We start from the raw sequence: 15,545 nt of genomic DNA, 5'->3' as shown, positions 1-15,545 counted from the left end.
TCAGAAGATCAGAATTGTATCATGCAGCAAATGCTGACAATGGTGTATTATTTCCTAAAGATAACTTTTTATTAGGGGACTCCGCATATCCATCTTTGCCATGGCTCGTACCACCATTTCGAGATAATGATCATCTCACACCACAACAGACAGAATTCAATTTCATACATTCATCCACGCGAATGTCTGTGGAAAGAACATTTGGGCAATTAAAAGGTCGGTTTCGTCGTATAAAATTTTTTACAGAGTATCGTGACATGTCCTTTATCATTAATACAGTAGTTGCAGCATGCATTTTACACAATTACTGTATTGACGGAAATGATGTTTACAATTTTCCTGAAGAGAATAACGACGATTTTGAGATTTCAGTAGTTGATAATAGGGAAATATCAGATAATAGTACAGCACGAGATCGTAGGATGGAACTTTTTAACGAACTGTTCCTTGAGCAATGATTTATTGTTTGTAATTCTCTGAATAGTTAAAATAATATTGATTATAAAAGACGAATAACTGTTGACAATAATTAATTATCTTTATTGATATATTAAAATGAATAAGATATAGAATTACTAATACAACTATGTAATAAAACAATATAACATGTATCTATTAAATCTTTATAATAAAAAAATAACATCCTCTAATCTTTGGCTTATAATAATATATTATTTCTTTCATTGTAACTGTAAAAAAAAATACTTCAGTGAAGACTTAGCGCTGCTCTAATTATAATCATAGTTTAATCTTTAGCCGGAATCGGATGTTACACGGAGATTCTCTTTGTCGTCTACAATTTTTTTCAGTAATTTATATTTTATTTTTTCCATTTCCATAAGTTCTGAGTGACGGTTTTTCTTCTCCTTCATCTTCTTCGTTGCAATGTCTCTTCGCTGTTCCAGTTCAGCCTCTTTCAAATCAAGCTGTCTTTTTTTTAACTTTAAAGCTTCTTTCTTAGTTTCGTTAAAAGTTGCATATCTTTGATCTTTCATGTGATCACGCTCTTCTTTTTTTTGTAAATGATGCGATTTGTAAATGATTCGATCTTGGTTGCTGCAGTTTTAGAACCCGTTCCATGACACGGACGCTTACTCTTCGGTAAGCTTACTGGACTGGACGGAACTGAAGAAGATTCACACGAAGAGTTTTTTTCTTGAAAAGTTGAAGTACAAGGATTGGATGTTTTTGATTTTAACTTTGATGATACAGTTTGCCCAGCAATAGCACGCTGCCACGGTCCGAGAATTTCATCCATCTGCTCATACCACTCGAAATCCATGCGAGCTCTTCCCGATGATGAATTATTATCTACTACTTCTTTGTATTTTTTCACAACGCATTGATTTTCCATCGTACTTGATCATTTGTCATCTAAAACATAAAAGGGTGTTCGCAGTGTTAAGACATACCTTTATTAAATTTAAATTGAATATAATAGAAAAAAGCAGTGCAACTGCATCTATATCTATATTTCTATACTATTTTATTATATAAAATATTTCGTTCATATGTATGGGATTAACTTGAAAAGTATTGAAATCTTTTTATTAAAAAATTATTTGAGATTTTAAAAAATATGAAATTCTTCTCAAATGTCTTAGATTCAGAATGATGAATCGATAAATGATGAAGTCTTGCAATGGTTCAATTTTTTGCAATGCTCAAAAATTGTAAATATTTCACAGAAAGGTATACCGTACACTTAATAAAACAATACCTCTATTCCAAGATCCAACAGTCCAGTTCTTATTGCCTCCCATATTTTTCCTTTTTTTTTTTTGCATGATCGATCATGTGCATATTTGCCTCATAAAGGCTTATAGCCGCCAATGTTGCTTTTCGATCCCAAATGGCATCTGTAAAAATATAAATAAAATGTTCATATATATTTATATATCTACATATATTCTATATATTTGTTACGTTCAGACTCAAGGAAGGAAAAGTCGAAAGGAAGGATGTAACTAAATTTATCTTCGAACGACGGCAGACTATCCGTCTGTTCGACCCGAACGAACGTCTGGGCCCAAATAGGTCAACGACCGCAAGGGTCGCTCTTACTCTATTTAAAGGGCCGTTCGCTCGGTGGTCCCTTTTCGGCAAGAGAATTTAATCTCTTTTGCGCAGGATGGGACCTTGTGCGATCTCGGTTTACGGGAATGAGTGGGAACGGGTTATATTAAAACAGAAACCATTTACGTTACAATTATAAATTTATTTCTAATAATGCAGCAAACGAAATTCTATACATAATGATAATATAAATAATAATTAGAGATGTTCGCTAATGAAAGTGTGAGTGTATGTGTATGGGTCGCGGGTGATACATAGATACGGAGGTCTTCAATCGGGGCAGAAAGGGGAAAGAGTTATTGTTTAGATTTTAGGATCCCGATTGGTGGTTACAATAATTTAAACGATAATAGATATATAAAAATTGTGTCCATGTGTGTGCGTATGAGTAAGAATGCTAGTTTATGAGAGTTCGGTAATTTTGGCGGTGGAGGGGGGATAAGTTCGTAGGAGAAGGTGTGCAGGGACGGCTAAAGGATATCTGCGCCCGGGAACATACCAGGGGATGATGTTATTCCTATCAGTGGTCTCTAAAAATTCTCGTAAGGCCTCGTGGTCTACGGGGCCTGGACCAATTGTGAAAGCTCCCTCAGGGACTTCTCGTATCCCTGGGAGCTGATTTATCAACCAAGCTCTAAATTGCTCGTATGAGAGCTTGGCAGGCGATTCTGATTCTTCGGAATCGTCGTCGCCGATATCTATTACTTCGAACTCCTCCGGATGTTCCCTATTTACAGAGGACGTTGGGGATGAGGGAGGAGAATCCTCGAGGATGATTGTTGAGGGAGCCGGAGACGGAGGTCTAGGTGGATCAGGGCGTTCGGGAGAAGCAGGGGGAAGAAAGGGAGAAGGGCTTCGCGGAGAATCGGCATCCTCAGAGGAAACAGAGGAGTGAGGGGAAGGGGCCCTGAGGTATAGCGGGTTCGGGAGAAAGAGGAGAAGGAGTTCGTGGGGAGTCGAAAAGTTCTACAGAAGCAGAGATAGCGGGGGACGGTATCAGCGGGGTTTCTGTACGTTCGGGTGAGGAAATAGGAGAGACCGTAGGGTGATATGTATTGGTTGTCTCTGTGTGAATCGGTGTGTTAATTTTATTTAAGGAGCCGAAGGTTTCGCCCGCAGCCAGACTCCGTGCCAACGCTTTCCTTAACCGCCTATTACGCCGGTTTCGTGCCAATTTAGCCGCGGTTCGCGAGGGTCGTCTCCTTGGATTTTCCACTACGAGAGCGAACAATAAAATAACCGGACAAGAAGAGTACTTACTGAAAAATAACTCTGGGAGTTCTTGTAAGAGAAAAAAAAGGGATATATATATATATTTATTTTTATATAATTTTGATATTTTAATTATTTAATAATTTAGTTAGTTATTTTATTACTTATTTGTTCGTTCAAGAGAGAGAGAGAGAGAGAGAGAGAGAGAGAGAGAGAGAGAGAGAGAGAGAGAGAGAGAATAAATCACGGATTGCTCCGCTATCGCGGGAAATCCAGAGTGATTTCGAGAGATAAGGAGATGGAAGAAATCACGGATTACTCCGCTATCGCGGGAAATCCAGAGTGATTTCGAGAGATAGAGAGGAGATGGTAGAAATCACGGATTGCTCCGCTATCGCGGGAAATCCGGAGTGATTTCAAAAGATAAGGGGATGATAGAAATCACGGATTGCTCCGCTATCGCGGGAAATCCAGAGTGATTTCGAGATATAAGGAGATGAAAGAAATCACGGATTGCTCCGCTATCGCGGGAAATCCAGAGTGATTTCAAGAGAGAGAGAAGATGGAAGAAATCACGGATTGCTCCGCTATCGCGGGAAATCCGAAATGATTTCAAGAGAGAGGGAGAAGAAATCACGGATTGCTCCGCTAACGCGGGAAATCCGAAGTGATTTCAAGAGAGAGAGAGAGGGGGGGGTAATGATGGAGGGAGAAAAGACAGTTTTTCAGAGTTAGAATTAAACAAGGATAATAAATTAATAAATCAAAAAGGAAAACAATTATAATTTAATTGAAGTCCCAGAATTATTTTTAAGTATAAGGGTGGAGATGTAGCACGCTTGATAAACTTACTACTTATGGAGTGCGCTGATAAAAATATCCAGAACAGAGTTGCGTCGAGTCAAGCGCTTCAAGGTGGAGGTCTCACTTGCAGTGTATCCGGTAGTTGTATTTCCGGTTTTGTGAACTCGCTATTGTTCACTGCCTCTCGCTGTCGCACTTAACTCTGTTCTCACTCACACACAAAACGAGCGTCGAAACTTGAGTTCGAGTGAGGCCGAATTTGAAATGATAGTGTTCGAAAAGGCCGAAAAGGTCTAAGTATGAGGCCGGATAAGTCGTGTGCGAAAAATTATGCTCAAGAGTCCGGAGTAAAATCTGCTCTCCTGAGGGATGTCGCGGGTATATAAACCTTCTTGCTCCTCCTCTCCATTGGTTTATTAACATTTCCTGACGAATAGGACATTTTTCAATGACGCCCTTTAGGTCCCGGAGGCGTCTCTTTTAATTTTACAATTGTCGTGACTGGTCAGGGCTTTGTTTAGGCCCTTATGTTTCGACCAATGGAGAATTTGTTGCTATCAAGTGTAGTTGATATGTTTATTACCCTCTCGGTCTTATCTTATGCAGATATCGCGTAACGACGATCCGTCAGCCGAGAATTGTTTAGAATCGCTTATCGTTGTTAGTCTTTCTTCTAAAATTTTATTAGTCTTCCCAACTGTTGGTTTTGTTTAGAGAACTGTCGACTAGTTTAACTTCTTAGAATATGATAAGTTACAGCTTGAATTTTGTGAGTTGATCTGTATGTATTCTTTTATTTTTACGATGAAGCTGTCTCGAGATATGTTTGCATCGCCTGTCAGATCGTCGGTTTATCTGCGCGACTGTGATATTTAAAATATCGCCTTGCGTTCTCCGAAAGAAAAGAATCGTGGAGTCTACAGGACGTAACGATTCTTTACTATTATTATTCAACTATCTCAGCATATGTTTTCCTCGCTTATCAGTTCATAGTTTATTTATCCGTCTGCGATATTTCGAATATCGCTTTGTGTTCTCCGAAAGAAAAGAATCGTGGAGTCCACAGGACGTAACGATTCTTTACTATTATTATTAAACTATCTCAGCGTATGTTTTCCTCGCTTATCAGATCGCAGTTTATTAGTGCAGCTGCAATATTTCGAATATCGCCTTGCATTCTCCGAAAGAAAAGAATCGTGGAGTCCACAGGACGTAACATATTCTATATCTATATTTCAATTAAATATTACATACGTTCTTTACTTGTTGAATTTGAACATTGCGTTGCATCTTCTTTATTGTTTCCAACGCTTTGTGAACAAGGCATTTCTATAAAAAGTTAAAGTACAATTTAACCTGCTCGCATTCATCATTTATGGACAGGTCAACATATATAATTCTCTGTTACTATACTTACGTTTACCCTGTTCAGAGTAAAATAAAACATTATTTTCCTCCATAAATACAGCCTTCCCCAAAAAACAATCATGGGTGGATATATCGTCAAATAAAAGAATTTGTTTGTTGCAATGCTTGCAAATGTACATTGCTGCAAAAGTATAAAAAAATAAGATATTTTAGCATTCAAATGTTCCAAATAAATTCGAAGTAAGTTAGGCACATTTGGGTGCTAAAATGCTATATATATTTTATACACGATTGTATTTTTCACAAAACTGTGCAAGAGAAATTGTTTTACAAACTGAAAAAATGTTAACTGTTATAAAATATTAACTAAAATATAAACTATAAAAATAAATTGTCAGAAAATGCTAGCTTAACTAAAATGTAAACTGAAAAAAAAACTTAAAAATGAAAATAATCACCGTTTTTCACAAAAAATTACAACAAAGCTGGAATCAGTCAAACCACGGGGTCAAACAAATAAACAAAGCGCAAATGGGTAACTTATGATACAATACCACATGTATAAAATGAAACAGCTCTACAGCACCATTCGAAGATTGGCAGCCACGAACCAGACTCTGTGTTTGACTATGCATTAATTCGCACCTAGTGCGGCGTAGAACCAAATTTTAAGTCGATGGAAATGCGACTGACTGGTTCATTTCACTCCCGCTTCGCTCTACCAGAGAGAAGAATGAGAGACGCCATGCCCCGGTTTTAGGCGATCCCTGAAAGCGATACGCCCTCTGTGGACATAAAAAACGTGGACATGAACTACGAAGCCAATGTCCACGAATGTTCTCAGTCGGTACATATAATGTGCACAATTTCTGGTTGTGGTCCGTGCTATGTGCACGAAATGCTGATACGAGCACAAACAAATTTTGTAACACACAAAACGTTATGCATGTATTTGTATATATTTATTATGTGTATATATTTGTATACCGGTATATACAAATATACATATACACCGGTATACAAATATATATGTATTTGTATATATTTATTATGTGTATATATTTGTATACCGGTATATACATATACACCGGTATACAAATATATACACATAATAAATATATACAAATACATGTATAACATTTTATGTGTTACAAAATTCGTTTGTGCTCGTATTGTGCGCGCGCGCGCGTGTGTGTATGTGTGTGTGTGTGTACGAGTATGTGGAAGCGAACGAGACAGTAATAAAGGCGAGTGAAATGGTAATAGAAGCGAGTGAGAGAGGAATAATGGCGCGGTCCCATGGTACGGAACGTATGCGCAATGCGGAATTGGCGGAACGAAGTTCGTCCAATCGCAGACTTTCCGTCAATTGCGTTGCGCTGAAATGTATTTTCTAATGTCCCATGGAGCGGAACTCGCGAAAGCGCAATTGACGCTTGCCAATCAGAAGATTCTTTCCCATAGATCCCTTTGTTGTATCTATCGGAACAGTGTATATTATTGGCACGCGCAGATTACGCTTCCACGTTTTCCGCTGCATGGGACAGTAGAAACACAAATTCATGCGGATTGGAATCACACATATATGCACTGGTCAGAAAATTCATACATAACCTTCGAAGCTGACAATTGTTAATATTCAATATGGATTCAGAAAAATTGTTTATTATTATTTCCGTGTTATTAAATAAATTAAAACATAGTTGGTGTATATTTCAAAAAAATGAATTACGCCACAAGATTGTAAAATTATATTCATTGTATATTATTGCAAAAAGAAATGAAGATATTAAAAAAAGACGAAAATATTGGGTGCGACCTATATTTTGCATAGAAATTGCAATAATATAAAATTATTAATTTAAGATTTAATTTGTTATTTAAAATTCAAATAGTTTTTAATATAATAATATTCTTACGGTCTGCTGAATTGTCGACATTTTTGTATTTTTGATTGACACACACATATGCACAAGTAATTCTGTATAAATGCGCATAAAATGAAAACTTGCGGACAAAAATCGGCGGAACGAACGTAAAAAAGATCAAACCAATCACGAGCGTTCCGCCAATTCTGCATTGCGCATACGTTCCGTACCATAGGACCGCGCCATAACAGTGTGTAAAAAAGACCCAATTTTTCCTTATTTTTATATTGGTATATCTAATTTTTGTAGACATTGGTTTGTGTATAATAAAATTTAAATACACTAGCAAAATATATTGCGTTTTGATTCATTATTATAGATATTTTGATTAAAAATTAAAGGCGTCTCTTTTTTTATTGTACCGGTATATATATATAAAACAATGTTTACAAAAATTAGATATACCAATATAAAAATAAGAAAAAAAATTAAAAATAAAAAGAAAGTGGAAAAGGAAACAGTTATCAATGATTAATTGTAATAATTGAAGATTTTTATTATTTTTATATATTATATATTTATTTTATATATTATTTTTATATATTATAGTTTATATTATTATAGTTTTTTTAACGATTATAAAATATATAATTAATATTTTTTTTCCCGTCTCGACCTCTTCCTCTACCTCGGGCTCTTCCTCTTCTACCTCCTCTTCCTCGTCCTCTTACATTTTTTATTGCTTGCGCAATAATATTTCCAAGCTCTTCAGCCTGCAACATTAACATTAAGGAACATTAACATTTTTTAATACAAATATTAATAAAACAAACAACATTGATATACGTCTTAAGCGTTCGATTTCGAGATTATATAATTGTTAGTCTTTCCTTTTCAACCCATTCTTTTTCAGGATTTGGATGATGTAACAGCACTTAATTACCCGCAGATACATTTATTACGAAAGGGACTTTTATTAATTTTAGGTCCGGTTGTACCAATGTTGCTTAACTTTAACCTTAACTTAGCTCACTCTTTGTCTCTTTCTATAAGGAAGTAGTTAAAAACAAAAAGTGAACTAAAGCTAAAGTTAAAATTAAGCAATGTTAGTACAACTGGGCCTTAATTGAAATGTTAAATTAAGACCAGTTTAATATTGATGAGAATCTCTAAAACGCAAATCGTCTCGCGTGTGCTATTCTTAATTATAATATATATTTAAAAACTTTTTTACACTTACATTTAATGTAAAGACGGCACTCTCTATACCTGGCGTCGTCACTGTCGCTGTACTCGCTGTACTCGCTGTTGCCGTCGTCGCCAGCGTCATCACCGTTGTCATCGACACCGGTGTCATCGCCGTTGTTATCGGCACCGGTGTCATCGCCGTTGTCATCGTCACCGTTGTCATCGCTGTTGCCATCGTCGCCGGTGTCATCGTCGTTGTCGGCACCGGTGTCATCGCCGTTGCCGTCGTCGCCGGTGTCATCGTCGTTGCCGTCGTCGCCGGTGTCATCGCCGTTGCCGTCGGCACCGGTGTCATCGTCGTTGCCGTCGGCACCGGGTGTCATCGCCGTTGCCGTCATCGCCGGTGTCATCGGCATCGGTGTCATGGCCGTTGCCGTCGCCACCGTTGTCATCGACACCGATGCTGTCGTCTCCGCTGCCGCAGATGTTTTCATTTTCAAGCTGACTGAAAAAAATTAGAGAAACAATATTAAATTAAGACTCATATATTGTAAAAATTATGTTATTTTAATATCATTAATTTTACGTACAAATACAAAAAAGATTTAGGGCCGGTCTCATCATCTCCGATTAACTCAAACGGCCGATTAAACTATATCTTTATCTCTTTTTAGCTACGTTCTTAAAAAGAGACAAAGATATAGTTTAATCAGCCGATTGAGTTAATCGGAGATGGTAAGACCGGCCCTTAAACAAATATAATAAATGTTCGACACACACACACACACACACACACAAGTAGTGATACAGGGCCGGTTCTAACGCAGTTTAGGTTAGGTTGTGACCGGACGATGGGTTTGAGAATTCGGGAGTTATGTTGTTTAGGTAGTTTTCCTACCTTTAACACGGTCGCCAATCCGTTTCTCTACACCACGGACAAGATCTGTGGATCCCCGGAATGAGAACCCCTTCACCAGATGAGTACCGCTGTTGCGTAGTCTACCTGGTCCACAGACAGGACCTCTGGATCCCCAGGATGAGAACCCCTGTTCCAGATGATCACCACTGCTACTTAGTTTATCTTGTCTCCAGACAAGACCTTTGGATCCCCAGGATGAGAACCCCTTCTGCAGATGAGCACCTTTACTGCTCCACTGTCCGCTATTACTGCGTAGCTTCCTTTGTCAGAGACAAAGGCACAAGATGACGTCATCCAACTGTCACCTTTGTTCGTCATATGCAATGACGCAACACTCGCGTCACACGCTTTGTTAATAATTAATCATATTAATTATTGTTTCAGGAACCACCAGGATGTGGCAGCTTCCAGTCTATGCGTCAGGACCTGTCCAGGATTCACCGAAGACGTCACCACGCACAGGATTTCGTTTATGGATAAATGAACGAGCACTCGGTTTTATATTATAAATATAAAATATTTATTTAAAATTAATATAAAATAAATCTCTCCCGTCACATCCAAAAACAAAATAAAATATATTCGCACAAATAAAATAAAAATTCTATGGTTAAGATTGCACGACTTGACTCATGCTTGTTTCCACGTCGGTGGTCGCGAGAGCAAGAGCCTCGATCCCTCTCTCGGCTCTCCCTATATATCCGAGCCCCCACTCCGCATGATGGCGAGCTCCTTACGCCTGCGCCTCCTCAGAAGAAGTCGGCAGCGGCTGACCTCTTTCCCTGGTCCCGGATCTGGCCTTTCGGGACCCCTTCAGCCGTCTTCTCCTCTTTAGACGGGCTTGGCGGCTGCTTGGCTGGCTCTTTGCTGGCTCCGGCTGTCACCATCCTCTCCACCAGGACCTGCGGTTGCATAGCCCCCCTCAAAGGGCTTCGTCGTGACTTTTCAATCTGAAAATCACGACTAGGCTCTTTGCTTGTTGTGGGTTCGTCGGGTGTCGGTGGTTTGGATTTCTTGCTGGCGAGGTTTTCTTTATTCGCATCCAGTGACATCCTTCTTTTGTTAGCCTCCCTCAGTGTGATATCACTCAGTATTTTTGGTTTGACTTGTTTTTTATTATTGAGTTTACCTGTCTCGATAGCCTTCTGTTCTGTTTCATGGATTTCGATTATCTCGACGTTCTCTTGTGTCATAATTCTGACATTTTTCCGCATTAATCCGTTTGCGATTACGAATTCTGCTGCGAACGGTTTGGCTTTTTCAGCCTGATCCTTTAAGAATTTGACCTCCATAATGGTTTGGACTTCGAATAAATCGGATCCATCGTCATCCTTGAGTATCGACCTGTCGAAATAGGTTTGCGACAGACCTTGTGCTTTGATGGCCGAGATTATCATTGCATTGATTCGTTTAGTTTTTTCATCCTCGATCTTTATTAGTTCGTCGATCTCTTCAGCCGAATATGCACTAAATTCCTCCTCTGCCTCGGCGAATTTTCGCAACATTTGCGTGCGGGTCTCTCTTCGCCTTTTCACTCCTTTGAGTCGTATTACTTGTAACGCTCTCTGGTACGCCACGTCTTCTTCTTCGTAGAAGGTTTTTACGGCGTCGGATTGCTGCCTGCTGCTTCTATTTAACACGATTACTTCGGATTCTTTTGATAACTCGTAGCACGTGTTGTTAGCTGTCACAAGTGAGCGGCCATATTGGATCTTGACCTCAGGGCATGTTTCCATGTGGCTGCGGTCGCTGTCCTTCTGCCATCTATCCTGGGTGTGTTCTGAAGTCTTATCTTCATTGCTAATACGATTTATATTTTCCCCTAGGCTAGTGACTTTTTGGAAAATCGTATTTTTCGCAGTTTCTCGCGATTTCTTGTTTAATTCTAACTTATTATTAAAGTTTGAACTATTGTTTATATTCTTAAACGCTAAATTATTATTATTAACGCTGTTATCCGCTATTTTCTTAATTGTTAGCGGATTGTTGGTATATTTCCTCTCGGAATCGTATATTTGTGTTACATAATTATTTGTTTGTGGATTTTCACTAGATTCTAGTGATTTTTCCCTAGTAACTTCTTTAATTTCAGCTAAAATATTGAAAATTTTGCCTTTTTCTTTATTCTCAACCAATTTATTTAACTTTTGGGTACTTAGCATCGCCATTGCACCGCTTTCTATCTCGTTATCGATAGGTGTTAAAATTATTGATTCTGACGATGAATCTGTTAATTCATCGACTATTTCGACTTCATTAGTCGACTTTTGTTTTATTATTATATTATCACTAGAATCTAGTGACTTTTTAATATCGTATCTTAAATCTACGTGACTTAAGGCTAAATTCCGATTAATTTCGGGTTGTTTCGGTTTCTTACGACTAGTTTTAAAGTCTCTATGAGTGTCTTTGAAGTCTTTGCCGAAATCTTTTATTTGATTCGGTTTTCCCCTAATTTGGGAATTTCCGCAACGCATGCACTTTTTGCACTGTCGGGAATTCGGATTTCCGATAGATTCGGAATTTCTCTGCTTTCGCGCACACGAAAACTACTTTCGCGCACACTTTGCTTCATTTTGGGTCGTCCTTCGTTTTGGGGTTGACATTGGCTTCCTTCGTGTTTATGATCATCCTTCTGGTCAGCTTGGCTGCTTCCGGGTTCTTGGTCATCCTCCTGGTCACCGTGGTTGTCTGCTCCCCTGGACTCCAAAGATATGTGTTCGTTCCATCTCGTTAAAGCGTATTGTGTCTCGATTGATGCACATTTGCTTTTGTTGAGATTTTTGGCTAGTTCTCTTCGCGTAATCCTCCCGATCATGAGACATGGTTCGTCTCCTTCGAGGATCATTGCTTCTATGTTTAATTCTCTTCCGTAGGCTTCCATTTTTATTGGAACTGCTCGGATTTTAATTTTCTTCTCTCTTTTCAGATAAGCTGGGATGTTTTTTGGAGTTTTTATTCTCTCCAAGATGTGTCCATCACTTTCAATCCTTTGGACTGCTTTTTTAGTGATTACATTAAATTCTCCACGTGTGTCCATCAAGATCTTCATTACTTGACCTTCTACTAGACCCATCGTGAACGGAATTTGTTTGTTTCCGTACATCAACTTGGTTATTCTTGATATATGGCGCATCCCCTTTTCGCTAATCTTTTCTCTTCTCTTTCTTTTCAGGGATTTCTGGCTGACTTCCTGGCTGACCGTTGACGTTCCTGCTTCGTCGTCTGTGATCTCCACATCTATCGGCGTTGAGTTTCCTTCCGGCTCGCTCCAGGTAAGTTCCTCCTCCCTTGTTGCTTCGTCTTGATCTTTAAGATCGTTGATAAATCTGTCGATTTGTTTGTGTTGAATTTTACCGATTGGTTTATCAGTTGTCAACATATTTATCTGCATCTCGGGCTTTAGTTTTGCCTCGCGGTGCGGTTTCAGTTGTCTGGAGTTGAACGTTCCTAGACTGTTCCCCTCCTCGTCCTCCAACACGTAAGCATTTGGACGTACTTCCTGTCGTACGGTGTATGGTCCTTCGAAGACTAGATGTATCTTCTTTGTCAACCGTCGACTGGCATCGCTCCTTCGATGTAGTTTAAGCCAAACCTTATCGCCCGGATTGAATGGCTTAGCCTCTCCGTGCTTGTCGGTCTGCGTTTTTCTTTGGTCAGCCCTCTTTTTGAGTGTATCGGCTGCCTTGTTAATTTTTCCTTCTAGATCTTCTTCCTCCTCGGCTTGATCGATGTCCTCTTCTTCGTCATCGACGTTGCGCTGTGATTCGAATCTGGGATCGATATGCAGTGCATCTTCGTAGTTAGGATGTAGATCCACCGGTCGGTAACCCGTACTTCGGTGTGTCGTTGCGTTGATTGTGATCTCCGCGCGTTTGACGATCTTGTCCCATCCTGTTTGTCTCTCGTGCGAATATAGCCTAATAATTCGGCCTAATTCTCGCATAACCCTCTCGACAGGGTTCGATTGAGGGTTATATGGTGACGTTTTTCGGATGAAAAACCCTATTTCCGTCCCGAACTCTCGCCATCTATTCGTTATAAATTGACCCGCGTTGTCGGTAAGTATTTCGTCCGGTATACCGACTGTTGGAAAGTACTCTAATTGCAAGCAATCCATTATGGAGTCTAATTTCTGATTCTTTAACGGAAAGAGTCGCGTTAATTTAGAAAACTGATCCATTAGGACCAGTATGTATTTGTTTCCGCGTGGAGTTTGCGGCAGTGGTCCAAGTAAATCCAAAGAAATTACTTGGCCAGGTTTTTCAGGTAATGTATAGTACTCGGTACCCCTCGTTGGTCGGGTATAGTACTTCGTGGCTTGACACGCTTCACAGGACGCTACTACGTCTCGTACCACGCGCTCTAAATTTAATATCGACATGTATCGTTCCACGAAGTCGGTAACTTTGTCGGTACCAAAATGCAGTAGGTAATTGTGTACCCTATCTACTATCTTCCACTTAATGGATTCTGGTACAATTACTCGATCTCCGCCTGTTTTATTTAATCGAATTAAACCTTCGCGTTCTAGAAAATTGTGTGGACGTTCGCGAGTTTGCTCTAACAGTTCCTCGTCCGCCCGTTGCGCTTCCGCAATGATTTCGCACCAATTTGACGTTTCGGTGTCGTCGTTCGGTTTGCTTATCGCTGCGATACGCTTAGTTTTCTCTTCTTTCTTTACGTAACCGTTTTTGACATTATTACGCGACAGTGTGTCCGCGATTTTGTTTTCTTTTCCCGGTACGTGTATTATTTCGAGCTGGAATTCGTTTAGGAACGCGATCCATCTCGCGATTCGCGAACTATCGTCCACGCATGCGTTTATAAATTTAAGCGCGCGATGGTCGGAATGAACTCTAACATGTCGGCCTAGCAACGTAGTGTGCCATTTTCTCAAGGCCCACACCAATGCGAGACATTCTATCTCCGTCACCGTGTAGTTTAATTCAGCCCCTTTGAGGCTACGGCTCGCATAAGCTATTGTGAATTTATTTTCCGGTTCATCGTCGCTGTATTGGTACAACATCGCGCCTAACCCGTATTTGGATGCGTCGATGTACATACCGAATTTTAATCCCGGACGGATTACGAATAATCTATTCGCGTCTTCGAACGCCTGTTTTATCGACTCGAACGCTTGCTGCGTTTCATCCGTCCATTGGAATTTTGTCGCTTTCTTCAGCATATTCTCTAAAGGCTTAGTCAATCTAGATAGATTTTTTACAAAACGGCGATCCCAATTTACAAGACCTAGGAAAGCTTGGATGGCTTTTTTGTTCTTCGGTTTCTCGAAATTCCTAATCGCGGTTTTGGTGCTTTCATTCATCTCGGCTGTTACGTTATCGAACGTGTGACCCAAAAATGTTATTTCAGTCTTGAGGAATTCGCATTTCTCTCGGTTCAACCGAAATCCTACTTTACGTAACTTCTCGAGTACATAATTGACGTGGAACAGATGTTCCTCTATCGTGTTCGACGCGATCAGAATGTCGTCTAGATACGCGATTGTGAACGCGTCGCATTCGTCTCCTATCGCCGCTCGCATCGCCCGTGTGAACGCGGCACCCGCCGTTTTTAGGCCGAACGGTAGACGTTTAAATACGTAAGATCTGTTATCGAACATGAATCCGGTGTAACGCTTGCTTTCGTTCGTTAAAGGAATCTGCCAGAACGCTTTGGCCACGTCCAACGTCGAAAGCTTTTATTGCCTATACGGCGGAAAACTTCGTCGATCGTCGGAGGTTGCTCGTGGTCATTCGTCATTCTTTTATTTAGTTCGCGCGCATCTATGCAGAGCCTAATATCACCAGATTTCTTTACCACTATCACTACTGGATTGACGTATTGAGTCGTGGCCTTTTCTATTATACCCTGGTCTTCGAGTTCCGCTAAATGTTCGCGCACCCGATCGCTATGTACCTCTGGTACAGGATATATTTTAGCTTTGTACGGTTTATCGGTGTTCATTTTTATCTCGTGTCGGTAATGCGTCACGCACCCTATCACGTTTTCGAACAACTCGCCGTTGTTGTTGATTATTATTTTTAATTGCCTCTCCGCGGTATCTACGTCGATCGCGTTCAACTGGACAATATTTTCATTTTCCG

General features: G+C 39.8%; 1 pseudogene; it reads right to left on the bottom strand.

Annotated features, from left to right (window-relative positions):
- Positions 1-752: 752 nt before the first annotated feature.
- Positions 753-5,419, bottom strand: LOC145936554 (uncharacterized; annotated as a pseudogene).
- Between the last annotated feature and the right edge of the window lie 10,126 nt (positions 5,420-15,545).

This window comes from Prenolepis imparis, unplaced genomic scaffold, assembly GCF_030444845.1.
Source record: "Prenolepis imparis isolate NDT839.2.m4 unplaced genomic scaffold, iyPreImpa1.0 SCAF_5, whole genome shotgun sequence".
In the NCBI taxonomy this organism is placed as follows: domain Eukaryota; kingdom Metazoa; phylum Arthropoda; class Insecta; order Hymenoptera; family Formicidae; genus Prenolepis; species Prenolepis imparis.
Note: the sequence above shows the minus strand (reverse complement) of the source record. Positions and strands in the feature narration are given on the sequence as shown.